Source organism: Amblyomma maculatum, chromosome 8, assembly GCF_055883805.1.
Source record: "Amblyomma maculatum isolate TAMU_Amacu chromosome 8, ASM5588380v1, whole genome shotgun sequence".
NCBI lineage: Eukaryota > Metazoa > Arthropoda > Arachnida > Ixodida > Ixodidae > Amblyomma > Amblyomma maculatum.
Window position 1 is genome coordinate 34,849,617 of NC_139351.1, and position 13,615 is coordinate 34,863,231.

Below are 13,615 nucleotides of genomic sequence, written 5' to 3' on the forward strand. Positions count from 1 at the left end.
TGAGGAGTGTCCCTTGAGTAACAGTGGCGAATGTGTAATAAGCAAAGCATTCTACCAAAATAATGGGACAGCGATTGCTCTCTAAGGCAGGCATTACTGCACAGATAGTTACAAGGAACTATTAGTTCAAAAACATACTAGAAAAAGAAAGAAAATATTGCTAGGACTTAGTGTTTGAAATAGATTTCCTGTTTTTTTTTCATGAAATAATCATGATATCATGTAAACATTTCATTAAACCAACGTTTATTTGCAAAATTAAAATAATGTTTATAATACAACATAAAACATTTGCTGGTCTATATATTATAGCAAAATTGAATACAAAACTTAAAAACGTTTACTCCGACGTTATACTTATACTTTATGTCATGTAAGCATTGTGCAACTTACATTACATTTTTTATAAAATTATTTTCATCTTCGGTGTTACCTCGATGGTTTCTCATCTAGCGCTGAAAGACGGTTTTGCCATTGTTGCTGTTATGCTTGCCTTGAAGAAGCTTCGATGTGATCACTGCTCATTCACTTTTTTTATTCATCTTCTTGTACAGGCTTGGGAAAAAATTAAGATTAAAATGAACAAAAGTAGATACCACGCCGCAATACATGTCATATGCTTGTCAAGCGTTTGCTGAGCGAAAGTGTTTTAATATAAAGACTCCATTCACGTGCGTAGCACGCTGACAAGATCCGCTGCAGCATCTACCTTCTGTAATTTTTCATTTAGGGGCTGCACTAACCACGAAAGCCGCGGGCGGCAGCGCGAAACCAGGCAAAAGCCACCCGCCGCCACTGAAGCAGATGCGGAGCGAACAGTGAGCAGGTCGCGCCCCTTGCGGCGGCGGAGAGCGTGACTCAAGGAGAAAAGTTCCCATTGTTCACGCGGCGATTGAGAAGGCCGTAAGAAAGAGCGCGCGCTCTCTCCCTCGAGACCGGCCGTGGCACTACTTGGGTACCTAGCAATGCACTACAAAATAGCTTACTACGGCTCGGCTCAGTACGACTCACGCTGGCTAGGTTTCGTTTTGCATACGAAACTGAAACGCTGCTTACTCCACTTTCGCCGATCAGTACGACAGTGCGGCTGGGCCGTTTCTACTCTCCTGGCGAGAGTCCGTCTCTTAAGGGTAGAGTTTTAAATCGCGTCGAACTAATACGTTCCCGTCGCTGTGGCTGCGTGAAAATTAGGCGACAATGATCGTCACGTTAAAGACCTTGCAGCAGCAGACGTTCAAAATTGAAGTGGACCCGTCTGAAACGGTGAGTCGTACCGGTTTATTCGGTCGGCGCCGTAGCAGCAACGGGGCCGCCGAATCCCTCTAGTGTGGTGTGTTATGACGCGAATGTGTATCCCTCCCCCCCTTTTCTTTTCCCCCAAGTCTTGACAGAGGCGGCGGCTTAGGCCTAAACGAATTGCTGCGGGTTCGCGTTCCTTCTTATATCGTCAGTCACGCTCGCCGAACGCTCAGTAATGTTGTGGAGCAGTCGGTTGTTTGGCTATCGTCGTAGCGCTCCTCGCCGCCCGGTTGAGTGACACGTATTGCGGTGCACTGTCATCGATGGGCCCTAACATCGCGTCGATCCTCACGAGGGAGATCGCCGATGCCGCTGCGGCAACTCGAAAGCGCGTTTTCGTCGCATACACACTGCGATGCCCTACTTTCTTACGGTAGGGCTCTCGTGGTGTGGCTACGGATCTTGAAACGCACGCACCGACCGCTGTGGCGCCCTCCGTAAACCGCTGATTCATGCGTATCGGGTTATCGGAAGCGCGGCGTTGGGCAAGAGCATCGTGACTGGCTTTTCGAACGCGACCTGCCCTCTCGCGTGGTCACTTGTTTATTTACGGCCTGCACACGTTCTGGGTGTCTTTCTCAGAACTTCAGTCATTAATGCTATGTTCTAAGTGAGTGCGATGACCGAGGTAAAGCTAAAGCTCTGCGTTGTCCGCCGGTGCTTGCGCGTACCCGAAAATAGACTGGGTGACAGTGCTTAAAGTCGACGGTGGGGCGACGGCACCTTCACGGCGACGGGCGGCTGTACGAATTGACAAAAGTGTCGTTTTTGATATCATTTGTACCTGTCATCGCCGTCTTAACGATGTTGCGAGTATTGTAAGATTCTAATGATTACAGTGGACGTGGTGCCGACGTTCGAATAAACGAAAAAGTTTTTTGATACCGTTGTGGCGTGTAATCGGCGTTTTAACGACGGTGCAGTTAAGTTCGAAGTAGTGCTAACCAGGTTTTCTATGACCTAAGATAAAAAAAAGTACCACAAAAACTAGAAATAGCCAAAACAGTAGCAAACTTACGGTCAGGATGTTAAAAGTGGTCAAAAAGTTCCAAACCTCTGCAAAATGTCACCTGGTGAAGAAATGTCGCTTAGAAATTTGCAACTATTCAGTACAAAAGCGTAGCTTTTTGGGCTTGTTGGTGCATGAACATAGCGATATTGTAGCGCAAAACAGACAAGACACACGAGAAGACCGAACACGAGCACTAGAGTAAAAGCTGCTTTGAGTAACTTGGAAGTGCAAGTTATCACTGCTAAAACAAAAAGTAAGTGAGGACCACTGGTCAGGAAACAAACAAATCATTGTAGAACTTCACTCCAGAATTTTTTCCCTGTCAGAGCAGAAGGATGTTCTGTTCTCGGGCCGTAGTGATTGCCTTTTTAATTCCCATTAAACCATTCAAAGGGCAAGTCGATCAGTGGGAAAAGCAAACAGGCTAATTTTTGTCACTACACTGTAAACATATGTAGAGCGCAGTGCTGGCATGCATGGTCGTTCTCCTACAGCAATTTGTTTGGTGTTATGTAAACTGAAAAAATCATTTGATACGCCTCTTTGTCACTTTTTTTTTCTTCTCTATTCTTCCTTGCTGCTTTTCATTATTCACCAGGTGCTGTTCATAGGTTTCCAACTCGGAGCGATTTTAACCTTGGTTAAAATGTTTCGGGCTACACGGTTAGCTTCCAATCGTGTACTGGTCCACTCATGGCTTTACGGAAACCTCATGCCTCATTTCAAAGTCGCCAGTGCTCCACTCTACCTCTCATAAAAAGAGAAAACATCTGGTTGGAATTTTCATCAAAACTCAGGTTTGCAGCATCGCACAAGTGTGTTGGGCTGGTATTCGCCATCAGATAGAATATGAAATATTAACAAAAGTTGCCAGAGAGTAGCCAGGTCACTGAAATAAAAGTTTTATCAGGCACCTCTAAATATTGCCTATTTGGTGAGAAGTTGCCAAACCTGGCAACACCGCTGCTGGCTGTTCCTTACTTTGCTATGTTTTGTCTTTCCCATCGGGGACAGGGCAGAGGGTCTGGATGACGAAGTGACTGTCGCACTGCGAGTTGCGTGCGCCTTCTCACTGTGATGCAGGTATAAAACTGGCCTTCAACTACAGTAGTTTGCTGCCGTTCGTGGTCGTGGCGGGTCGTTAATGCAAGCAGCATCTTAAGTGATGGATGACATCGGTGGTGCAGTGGGATATTCTGGACAGAATGTTTCGATCCTTTGTTAATCACTGAACTGAGCTTGTTTTAAGACACAATTGGCATTTGTGCGTGAAAGTCAGTCATGGCCCTTCCTCTTCAAAACTTACTAATGCAGTCTTCTGCTGAGAATGAAACCAATGGACAAAGGACTAATTTCAGGCAAAATGTTACTGATTTGAAATAATGCCAAGGTGATCACCAGACATGTATTTTTTTTTTTTTTTTTTTTTATTGTTTGGACCTTTATTAGGTGCAAGTTGAGAATTCTGTTACTGCTAAAACATCATTCAGACCAAGCAAGGTTCCAGCATCATATGCCAAGGAATAACCATAGGTTCAAACAGGGAGAAAGATAATCAGGAAAATGAGAAGGGTTGGAGTTCACTCAGCAAGCACTCTTAATGAAGGCCAGCTTCAGCTTGCTAACATCTCTGAAAAGAAAAATCTATCATTTTGTTTTTGTTTAAGGGATTTAACGCCCCAAGCTACACAGACTATGCAAGCCACATGTGACAGTTGCAATCAACAGTAATTATTTACTAAAGGACTCCATTCAAGTCAGCTGAAAAGCTTGCAAATTGGCAGCGCAGTGTGCTATGAAAAGGAAGATGATGAGGATCAGGTTAAGAGATGCGAATTGAGTAGAGCTGTGTAGCAAACAGAAATTGGCAAATGGTATGCTGGCTGAGTTTTTGAAATACCTCATTTCATTTCATTGCACCTTCAGGGTCTAATTGCTTTTCACAGCTACAAGGTGCGAGAAGGTGCAGTTGCGGAAAAAAGTAAATGGTGCACACCATTACATTTTAATATTTTTCGTGAGCTGCCTAATTGAATCTGCCTGACAGCTTTGGTATATGTAGCCTGGTAGTTGAGAGAAGGTATAAAATGTGCATTAAATGCAGGCAAATTTTGACAGTTGGGTGCGCTGGCTTTTGGTAGCAGGTATCCCTTTGTTGCTCTTGACAGCTGTTGCCAAGGCCCTGATCCAAAAGTGAGAAACCAGAAAGCCAAGTCTGAGGTTGGCGGCCAAACGTAAAATGTTGAGGCCGGTGTTGGTGCCTTATATTCATAAGTTTTCACATCATGTCAAGAAAGTAACAAACAGACATTCTGTCCCTCTGGCGTTTTCTGCCCCAACAAGCTATCTAAGCTGTGCTCCTGCACTTGCGGTGATGAAAGACATGGTTGCCAAATCGGGCACGGAACTATCCTTGTTCCATGCGCCGTCAGAGTGATGTATGCTATCCCACTTTCTTGCGGAGGGACCTGCATTAACACTGCTTCTCGGGCTAGTTGGTGCATATTTGAATAGGTGAAGAAATGGTGAAAAAGTGCCTGTGTCTCTTCTTTTTTGTAGTGTGCATGGTTCGGTGCAATTTTTTTCACCAATTCATGCGGAGAGACGTACGTTGGGCAGACGGGCTCCTGTATTAATGAGCGACTAGGGGAGCATGCGCGAAATGTTAAGAGCAAAGATGACAAAAAGATTCATCTCGTGTCACACATTCTTGATTGCAAATGTGCACTATGATTGGATGAGAGATCGATTCTTGGCGGAAGCAAAAATGAACACTTGCGGTTAGCACATAAAACCTACCATATAAAAAAAAAGCTGAAGACTGCAATAATGACGCTTCCATTTCTCTGTACAAAGCCGAGCATAAGTTCTTGTGCTCGCAACATAGTTAACTTGGGCAGGATGACATGTCTTTTTCGTTTGTTTGCACAAGAGGGGCCTGAGTCTATGTGTGGTTGCTAAGAGGAATAAAGCAGTTGTTAGTGTAGCGCCTATCCTTGTCTCTTCTCTTCTCTGTGGATTGTCTAGTGTTTGCGCTCATCAGGTACCTTAAGAAAATTTTATTGGTAATTGAGAGTTTACAGCACTTCCTGAAGCACAGATGAAATTTTGTTGTTTTGACGGTGAAGGCAGGATTGCAGTGAGAGCCGAACAGTGGGCTCCATTTACTTATGTCCGCACCTGTGCATAAAAGGTATATTTGAGTTGTTAAAAGAGCGTGACACCGCATTTGGTTGGATTTTCCTTTTGTTAATGGTGCTTAAGACATGGTATATGGATCACCATGTAGTTTTCACCTGTGAACACTAAATACTTTTTAATTGAACCTTTTTTTCTCACCTATTTCGGTTTCAACAGCCGAACGATGGCTGTCAGGTCAAAGTACTAAGTGGTATGAGGGATGAAAAAACGGCTGCTTATTTGCTTGTGATTCCTGTTCATGAGGCAGGTTTGCTTTGACATTGCAGTGAATTAAAACAATGCAGATATGATTATATTGCAGTTTTTTTCAGCCCACACATGACATAGACTTTACTTTGAATTCACAGCCTCAGCTGTTCAACCCGAAACCAAAGCCGGTGAGAAAATAAAGAAAATAAATTATAATTTATTTAGCTATTGTAGGGGAATACCACAGGGTAATTAATCTGTGCACAGTAATGCATGCCTTAGCATCATTACAAATAATAAAAACGCACGCAATAATTAGGTGTCTATAGTCGTTAAAAAGCACACTGAGTAGTTGCGTCTCACATAGGCAGAGTCGGTTTGGGATGTTAAGCTTTCTAAACCAGCAAGTAGCAAAGAAAACACAGAGCAAGGTGAATTTAAGTTTGGTTATGCACTATACATTGGAAAATTACTGCAACAATACTGTGTGAACCGTGTAGTTTGAGGGACTTCAAAACAGGTTGTAATTTAATACCCATATCGCACCATACCTCGGCATCATGAGAGGTGGCTCACCACACTCGGGTCCACTCAAAACCAAGTTGAATCACTGTGAACTTTCAGTGTGTGCTTGGGTACCATCCTTCTACATATTTTTGTTCGTTTGCTGACTGTAAAGGCAATCAGAAATTTCTTGTGCGGTCGATGATGCTTTTGACTCCCGTCTAGAGATCCTAAGCTTGGCCAGGGGGCACATCTCTTTGGCGAGAATTTCTCAATGTGGGAGCGGAGTTGACTGGATCGCTTCATGTCTAGGTGGTGCTGGTACGAAAATAAACATCTCATTTTGCGACTTTTACACCCGCCTCACTGGCTTATTTATTAGTTAGGGTGCTCGACTATTGTGCCCAAGGCTGCAGGATCAAATCTTGAGCACGGCGACCGCTTTTCCATTGAAACGAAAAGCAAGGTGCTCCTGCTGCGCAGTATTGGTGCATTTGAAAGAAATTCAAATAGTCTAAACTTCCGGAGCCCTCTTACGGCGTCTCTCATAGCCTGAATTGCTTTAGCACGTTAAGCCCCATAAACCAAAACAAACCAAACCATTTTGTATTTTTGACACTCTTGCTTTGATTACCATTTCTTGTGTCGTTTCAATATCCAAGGTGTGTTTAACTTCATTTTCTAAGGAAAAAGTGATGCTTACCATGTTATCATTGGAGAAAAGAAGAAATCGCAATCCATAAGATTTATTTAGTGCTAAAGCGAAGGCTTCATGTCTCCTCGAAGATCATTTGCCGTGCACATGCAAATGCAGTTGATGATAAAAGGCCTCACATGTGCTAAAGGCGCCTACAGTACAAGAATAATGGCAAAATGAAATAATTAGCGCGAGCAAAATAGCCTAAATTAGCACTCTGCACCAACTGAAAAAATAGAAATAGCCTCACCAAAAGTTCTTAACAATGATGGTAATGGGTTGCTGTTTTCATATAATTTTATCCTTAGCCCATTCTTTAAAACCAGTCGCCCGTGTTACACATCACGCCATACTTGTTAGTAAAGTGGGGGATCGTTAGCGGCATTAGCGTGATCTCTCACAAACAGCAGCCTCAATAAATGTCATTACATGCGATTTAAAATTGCAGAAAGCACCATGAAAAACACGCAAGCACAAAAATATGCAGAAGCAACACCTGCACAGCGTGAAACAGTGTGACTTCTATTGCCATATTTTGTGTTTTTGGGCGACAAATTCAAAATGGAGCAAAACAAAAGAGCTAAGCTCTGCCTCTCATTAAACACTACGGTACTGTAATTTTCGTAAACCTACATAGCATGAGCAAGAAATATTTAGAGTTCACCAATGCCTTTTGTGAGAGAGCCCTTCATGGATAATGCTAGCATTCCTCTCTGTAGGTAGCCCACAGTAGAGGATTTACTATCTTCAAAAGGACTAAGACCAGAGTGCGGTACATTTGAAGGAATTCAGGAATTCATTCCACGAATATGTCTAGTCTCTAAACAGTTCAGTACACTCAAAGAAAATGTGGGAATAGGTTTGTAAATTCACTGGCATTTATGCACCATTCACATTTCTGATGTAGACAGCACCATTATGTAGACATCGTTTGAAGAGCAGGCCAGTGTATTAGAGGAACATCTTACTGAAATCTCAAGTTTATTCAACCACACGCAACCGCACGTGCGCGTTCCCTGAAAACCCAAAGCAGTAGCAGAGACAAGGGATCTGAAACATGTGACTTGCAAGCCTTTGTGATGCAGCCTGCTGGCTCCAAATATTTTAACCATTGTTCCAAAAGAACAAGCCAGCTTCACCTGTCGGCTTTACCACCAGACTTTTATCAACTGACATCAACTAAAAGACCTCGTTCCCAGACAGCAAGCATTTTTAGTGGAAGTGAACAGAGGCCCTAGCCCTTTATTCTGTCTGAACATTGAACGGGAATCAGCTGCCTTCATGAACAAGGCACCGGATATCTCACCCCCATTGTCACCTCCATGCCCACATTTTTTTTTTATAAGGATGTGGGGTACCCTTACAGTAGCTCTCTTCGAGCCTGATTAAAGCGGTGGCTGCCTGGAGTTTAGGCATAATGGAGCACATCCTGCATTTCTTTCCTTGAAGAATGGAAGAGTGCAGTCTAGAAACTAGGTATTTTGGGTCGTTTCTCTTTGCGTCATTGTTATTTATCATCTTTATTTGCTCATTTCTTATATTTTTTGCTTGCTTAATTTTATACATTCGCGAGCTGCCGTTCCTCGTGTAGCGAAATTTTCTCAGTGCGACCCAGCCACTATGTTCTGGCTCACTGGCATGTGCCAATGTTGCTCCTTGCCTATAGGTTTTTGTTCCCCCTTTCTTTTCACTCTACTATCTGCCACCCCACTGCGGTGGGTCAATGTTTAGGGCATTCAACTACTGAGCTGTGGGCCCGGTTCTGATCCCGGCTGTGGTGGCCACCTATCGATGAAGGGAAGAAGACAGAACGCAAGACGGCTTTGTGCTATAAGATTTCACTCAGCGTTAAGGATCTCCAGGTGGTCTAATTATTCCATATCTCTCTACTCCCTCATAGTCCAAGTCGCCTTAAGATGTGAAACCCATAAAGTAATTGACAATCTGCCATCCTGTGTTCTTTCATGCTGGTTATTGTCCGTGAGCAAGGCCCAAAGACGTCCTGCTGAGGACAGTGCAGAAGCATTTTCATTGAGCTAGAATTGTCGACAAGCATAAACTTGCCATTATAACTGACCTAGGGAGCCGCAGTGGCTGACAGCCCTAGGTCATAGGTGTGCATAAAGTTCTGCATTAGGAGGAGCAGAGTTTCACCTCAGCCCCCCCCCCCCCCAACCCACTGCCACCGAGGCAACGACGGCCAAAACGCAGCACGGAGATGAGGAAGAGGAATAGTTAAACAATATTTGTTTCGATGTGATGGAACTGCAACAGGTACAAAATATTGAACGCTTAAAAACAACAACAAAAAAGCTTCACCATGAACAGAATTTATTCATTTTTCATTTTTCAAAACTGCGCAAATAAAACAAGGACAAAGCGAGAAACACAGGAACACACATAAAGCGCAGACTTCCAACTTTTATTTGATAAGATTGCGGCAGTCTTTTTATGCCCTCTGCAGCCACCAGCAACAAAACAAGCCAAACCATCCATAACATTCAAAGCACTGGCGCATTATCTGGTTAGATTGTCCCATTCAGTCCGCGGTAAAGGACAGCCGCCTGACCAGCACACAAGTAACTCTGAAACCGCAAAAAAATTTTAACTCATCAAGACGAAGATCGCCTGCCACGTGCCTTGGCCACCCCCGAACACGCCGAGAAGCTTAGACAAGACAACAGACCCAAAAAAGGGCTGACAAATAGGAAACCATAAGAAAAACATGAAACCCAACAGGAACACTGTAAAAGGCAATGATGAGACCACTAAAACCAGAGCTGAAATAATGCAAAACCCAACAGGAAAGCAGTTAAAGACGAAGACGAAACCACTAAAATTAGAGCTGAAATAATGCAAAGCCCAACAGAACCACGGACAAGGAGTAGATGAGACCGCTAAAAATGGAGCTACAAAAAACAAACAAACAAAAATAAAAAACATCAAAAAAACACGCTACGAGTGATAAGGTGAGAACCTAAATATGATAGAACCTAAAAGAGTGAAGCATGACAACAGCAGAACCAAGAGGAAAGGTGAAAAACTAAACATGACTGTACACATCGCTCCCTTCTAGCAATTCAATTTCTTTATCTGAAAGAAGAACGGACAGCATGCTCACACATCGATCTGCACTGTTAGCAATTAAAAAGGCCTCAATTATTTCCCTTTTTGTCTTGCCTCCCGCTTTTGCAAGGTATTCAGCTTCTTCTAAAAACACACAACAGTCATGTTCTTTGCACTTCAAGCAGTGAATGGCCAGATTACCTCCTGAATTGCATGACAGTTGCGCTCACAGGCAAGCTGGGTTCTCAAAAATGATGTGGCGAGGTTCTTCTCACAACGGTTGCTTGAGTGATCGGCCACCAGTATCGTCAAAAAACCTCAATTGCCATAATCCTGCACGTTTAGAAAGAAGGCACAGGTCCAACAGAGTAAAGGTATGGGGCTATGGGGCAGACTGGTGCCCCCCTTAGAGAATTGGGGGGGCAGCCCCCTGTTTACAAGCCTGTGATGATGGATAAACATGACCTTTGCCACCTTGTGCTCATCTACCTAACACAAATGCTGCATCTGGTCCTTTGCCCCCCTTCCCCCCTGTTGTTTCATTTGTATTACATCGCCACCATGCTCATTATGATGGCTCCTTTTATTTGCAGGTGAAAGTATTCAAAGAAAGGATAGAAGAGAAGAAGGGCAAGGACTACCCCGCACAATGTCAAAAGCTAATATACGCAGGTGAGTCATGCATTGTCCTACATGACACAGCGGACGGTTTGTGGATTTTTTTTTTTTTTTTTTTTTGTACGTGGGAGGGGAAGAAAAATGTTCATACATAGCTTGAAAAGTATGATGCGGTTACGTAAATTTTTCACACTCAGCTCAGTTTGCACACAGCGAACGGGCAGGCGGGGTTCTCAAAAGAGTAATTCTCATCAGATGTGGCGGAATTTAGGTTAAATGATACATTGAGCTTAAATTATACTTGTCACAAGGGTTTCTTTTTTTTTTTTTTGCAATTGTGAGCACCCATGTCTTCTCTGCGGACTGCATTGGCAGGCTTTTGTCACTCATAGAGTCAGTCTGAAAAAGGCAGATGAAAGAAGGAATAAAAGGAGAGGGTAGCCCAGCACTCATGTCAACTCAGGCAGTTTCAATTTTTCTTCGACCTTGCACGTAGCAGAGGCGAAAGGTGGTGGGGAAAAGCTAAAGGTAGTTGGTGGAAAGGTTTTACTGTCTTTTGGTTTGCACAGCAAATATGCTTAGTTACTGACGTGCTAGTTTCATGACTGGAAGAGCAATAAAAAGAGCAGTACGGATAGAGAACAGAAGAGAGATGCTGCTGGCATCACACTTCCTCAACAAGAGTTGAAATCTTTTTTTAAGACCAGTGGGTGGCATGTGTGAGAGCCCTGCTTTGGAGGAATTTGACTGCCACTTTGGCTGTTCAGTAGTTCATTGTCACTGGCTGTGCGTGTCATTTCAAAATGCGTGGTAATGAGCATCAGCTTTGCCGTTCCCGCTGTGTAATGAAATCAAAGGCCTGTTCATAGGAGGAATGTACCACTCCCCCAGTGGCAACAAGCACAAATCACGTGACGGAATTGTCGCACCTTTGAGTGACAAGGCATTGACCTACATTTGGTGACGGAGGAGGGGGACAACTTACTGAGCCAACACAGACTGTTCATGACCTTGGGGGATGAGAGGAACGAGGGTTTCCCTGCCAACGCATGTCTGGCAGCATTACTAATTCGCGGGACACCGACAGTGGCATTGAGATCACGTTACATTTAGCTAATGGCTTGTGCCATGATAACTGTGCCCTCCTGGCTCCAAGCTGCTCATGCGGATTTAATACAAGAGAGGAGATTCTTATTAGTTATTAATTAAATAGGCCGATATTAGGTTTAGGAATGTTTTTCTAAGCAGCTCAGTGAATACTCTACCCAGTTATACATTCAATCTGAGACACTATGGATTATTGCTTATATATCACTCTCACTGCATCTGCTTGAAACTTTTTTCGGAAAGTTCAGTATTGCTGTTCGCGTTTATTGAAGTGCTATTTGGCAGAATGTTCGATATATCGCACTAAATGCAGTGTCCTTGCAAAGGGCGTTTTTCCTAATGGTGCTCCCGAAATAACGAGTGCATGGAGCTGGCTGGGTCGGCCGAACATTCTTTGGCATCCGCTGGTAAGGCTGTAAAACCATGCGACATGGTGAACATCGAGTCCACTAAAATGTTGACTTCAGTCTGCAGTGCTTGCTTTCAACATGACTCTGTCATCATGTTGTGAAGCCATCCTGGCTTACCAAAGGCATGCGGCAGCTCTCGTGTGCTCTGATTCGCTTCTGATGGTGATGAAATTAGCTATACTCTAAGTTTAATTCGACTATTGTTGCATTTTACTGCACCAGTAACAGAACTGCGTCTCTTGTGATCGGTAGTGGCTTTTTCTGAAGCATCACCTGCTACAGCTTTGATGTGAGCACCAACTGCAGTGTCACTGATGCCATACTGTGCAACATGCAAGCAGTGTGAGCTCTGATGCTCTAATTGGACCCTGCCAGATACTTGGTGCCCGCCCACGGAGTGGTGCATGAGGGTGCAACCCAGTGGGCCCCCTTTTTCAATGCCTGGTGTCAAGGTGCTGCTCAAAGCATAAGTGCACCATATTCACGCTTCTGGGTAACAGATGAGCTCATCTGTTTCCATGTTTTACCACGTTTTCACAATTCTAACCACCCCCGTAACTTGCAGATATTTCGAAAAACATTTGCTTGCGAATCTATGCATATGCTCTTCTGTGGGTGAAGAGTATGTACACAAGCCTGTGTGCACACTTCCTCTCTCATTCATTGAGATGGAGCCATTGGAGTTCCCCGTTGGTGCGGTGTCTGCAGCGTAATCTCCAACTTTTTGTGTTCTTGGTTATTTCATATTGTTTTCAAACCTGGGCACTCCCTCACCCTCTCACTTTTGGCATTGCGATGTGAAAAAAAAAGGGGGTGGTTAGAATGGAGCAAGTACAGTATATTTCAAATTATTAAGCCTCACTGCAGTGGTGCAGTGGTTAGGGTACTCTACTACTGTGCCCGAAGATGTGGATAGAATCCCGGCCGCGGTAGCCGCTTTTCGATGGAGGCGAAAAGGAAGGTGCCCGTGTGCTGTATGATGTCGTGCACGCTATAGAACCCAGGGTGGTCGAATTCTGGGGTTCTCTACTGTGGTGTCTTTCATAGTCTGAGTCACTTTGGGACGTTAAACTCCATAAATGAACAAACAAATTATTGATTATGAAATTATTTCACTATCTCACTCTGGGATTGACTCTAATGGTTTTTTAAAGATATTATGCCTGTGCTCACTGTGAAATGTGACAAAACTTCAAACCAAAACATACTTTCATGCCTCTCCTTATCCACACAACTGATAGTGAAGATTTGTCTGCACCATGCATAAAAGGCAGAATTACATGGCTTGATTATCCTGATTTTTGGCTGTTGTGGTTTGCTAGCATCAGTCCTGCTGCACATTTTTTTATTTATTATTGGGTGGTTTGTTGTGCACATGCTGAAGCAGAATGCTCAACCATCACAACTTTCTGTACTCAGGCCCACAGCTTCAAAGCTCGAAAGTGATAAGCCTGTCAAAAAATGGCAGTTTTTAGTTAAAAACAAACTTGGCTTTTTCCAGTGTTTGAGCAA

General features: G+C 43.7%; 1 pseudogene across 1 annotated transcript in view; it reads left to right on the forward strand.

The window, feature by feature from the left end:
- The first annotated feature begins 1,051 nt into the window (after positions 1-1,051).
- LOC146180880 (lysine-specific demethylase RAD23B-like) overlaps positions 1,052-13,615 on the forward strand; it is an 85,293-nt pseudogene continuing 72,729 nt past the window's right edge. Inside the window, exons 1-2 of the transcript XR_014700127.1 lie at positions 1,052-1,263; positions 10,562-10,640. The product of XR_014700127.1 is annotated as a lysine-specific demethylase RAD23B-like (transcript). The remainder of the gene's footprint in view (positions 1,264-10,561; positions 10,641-13,615) is intronic.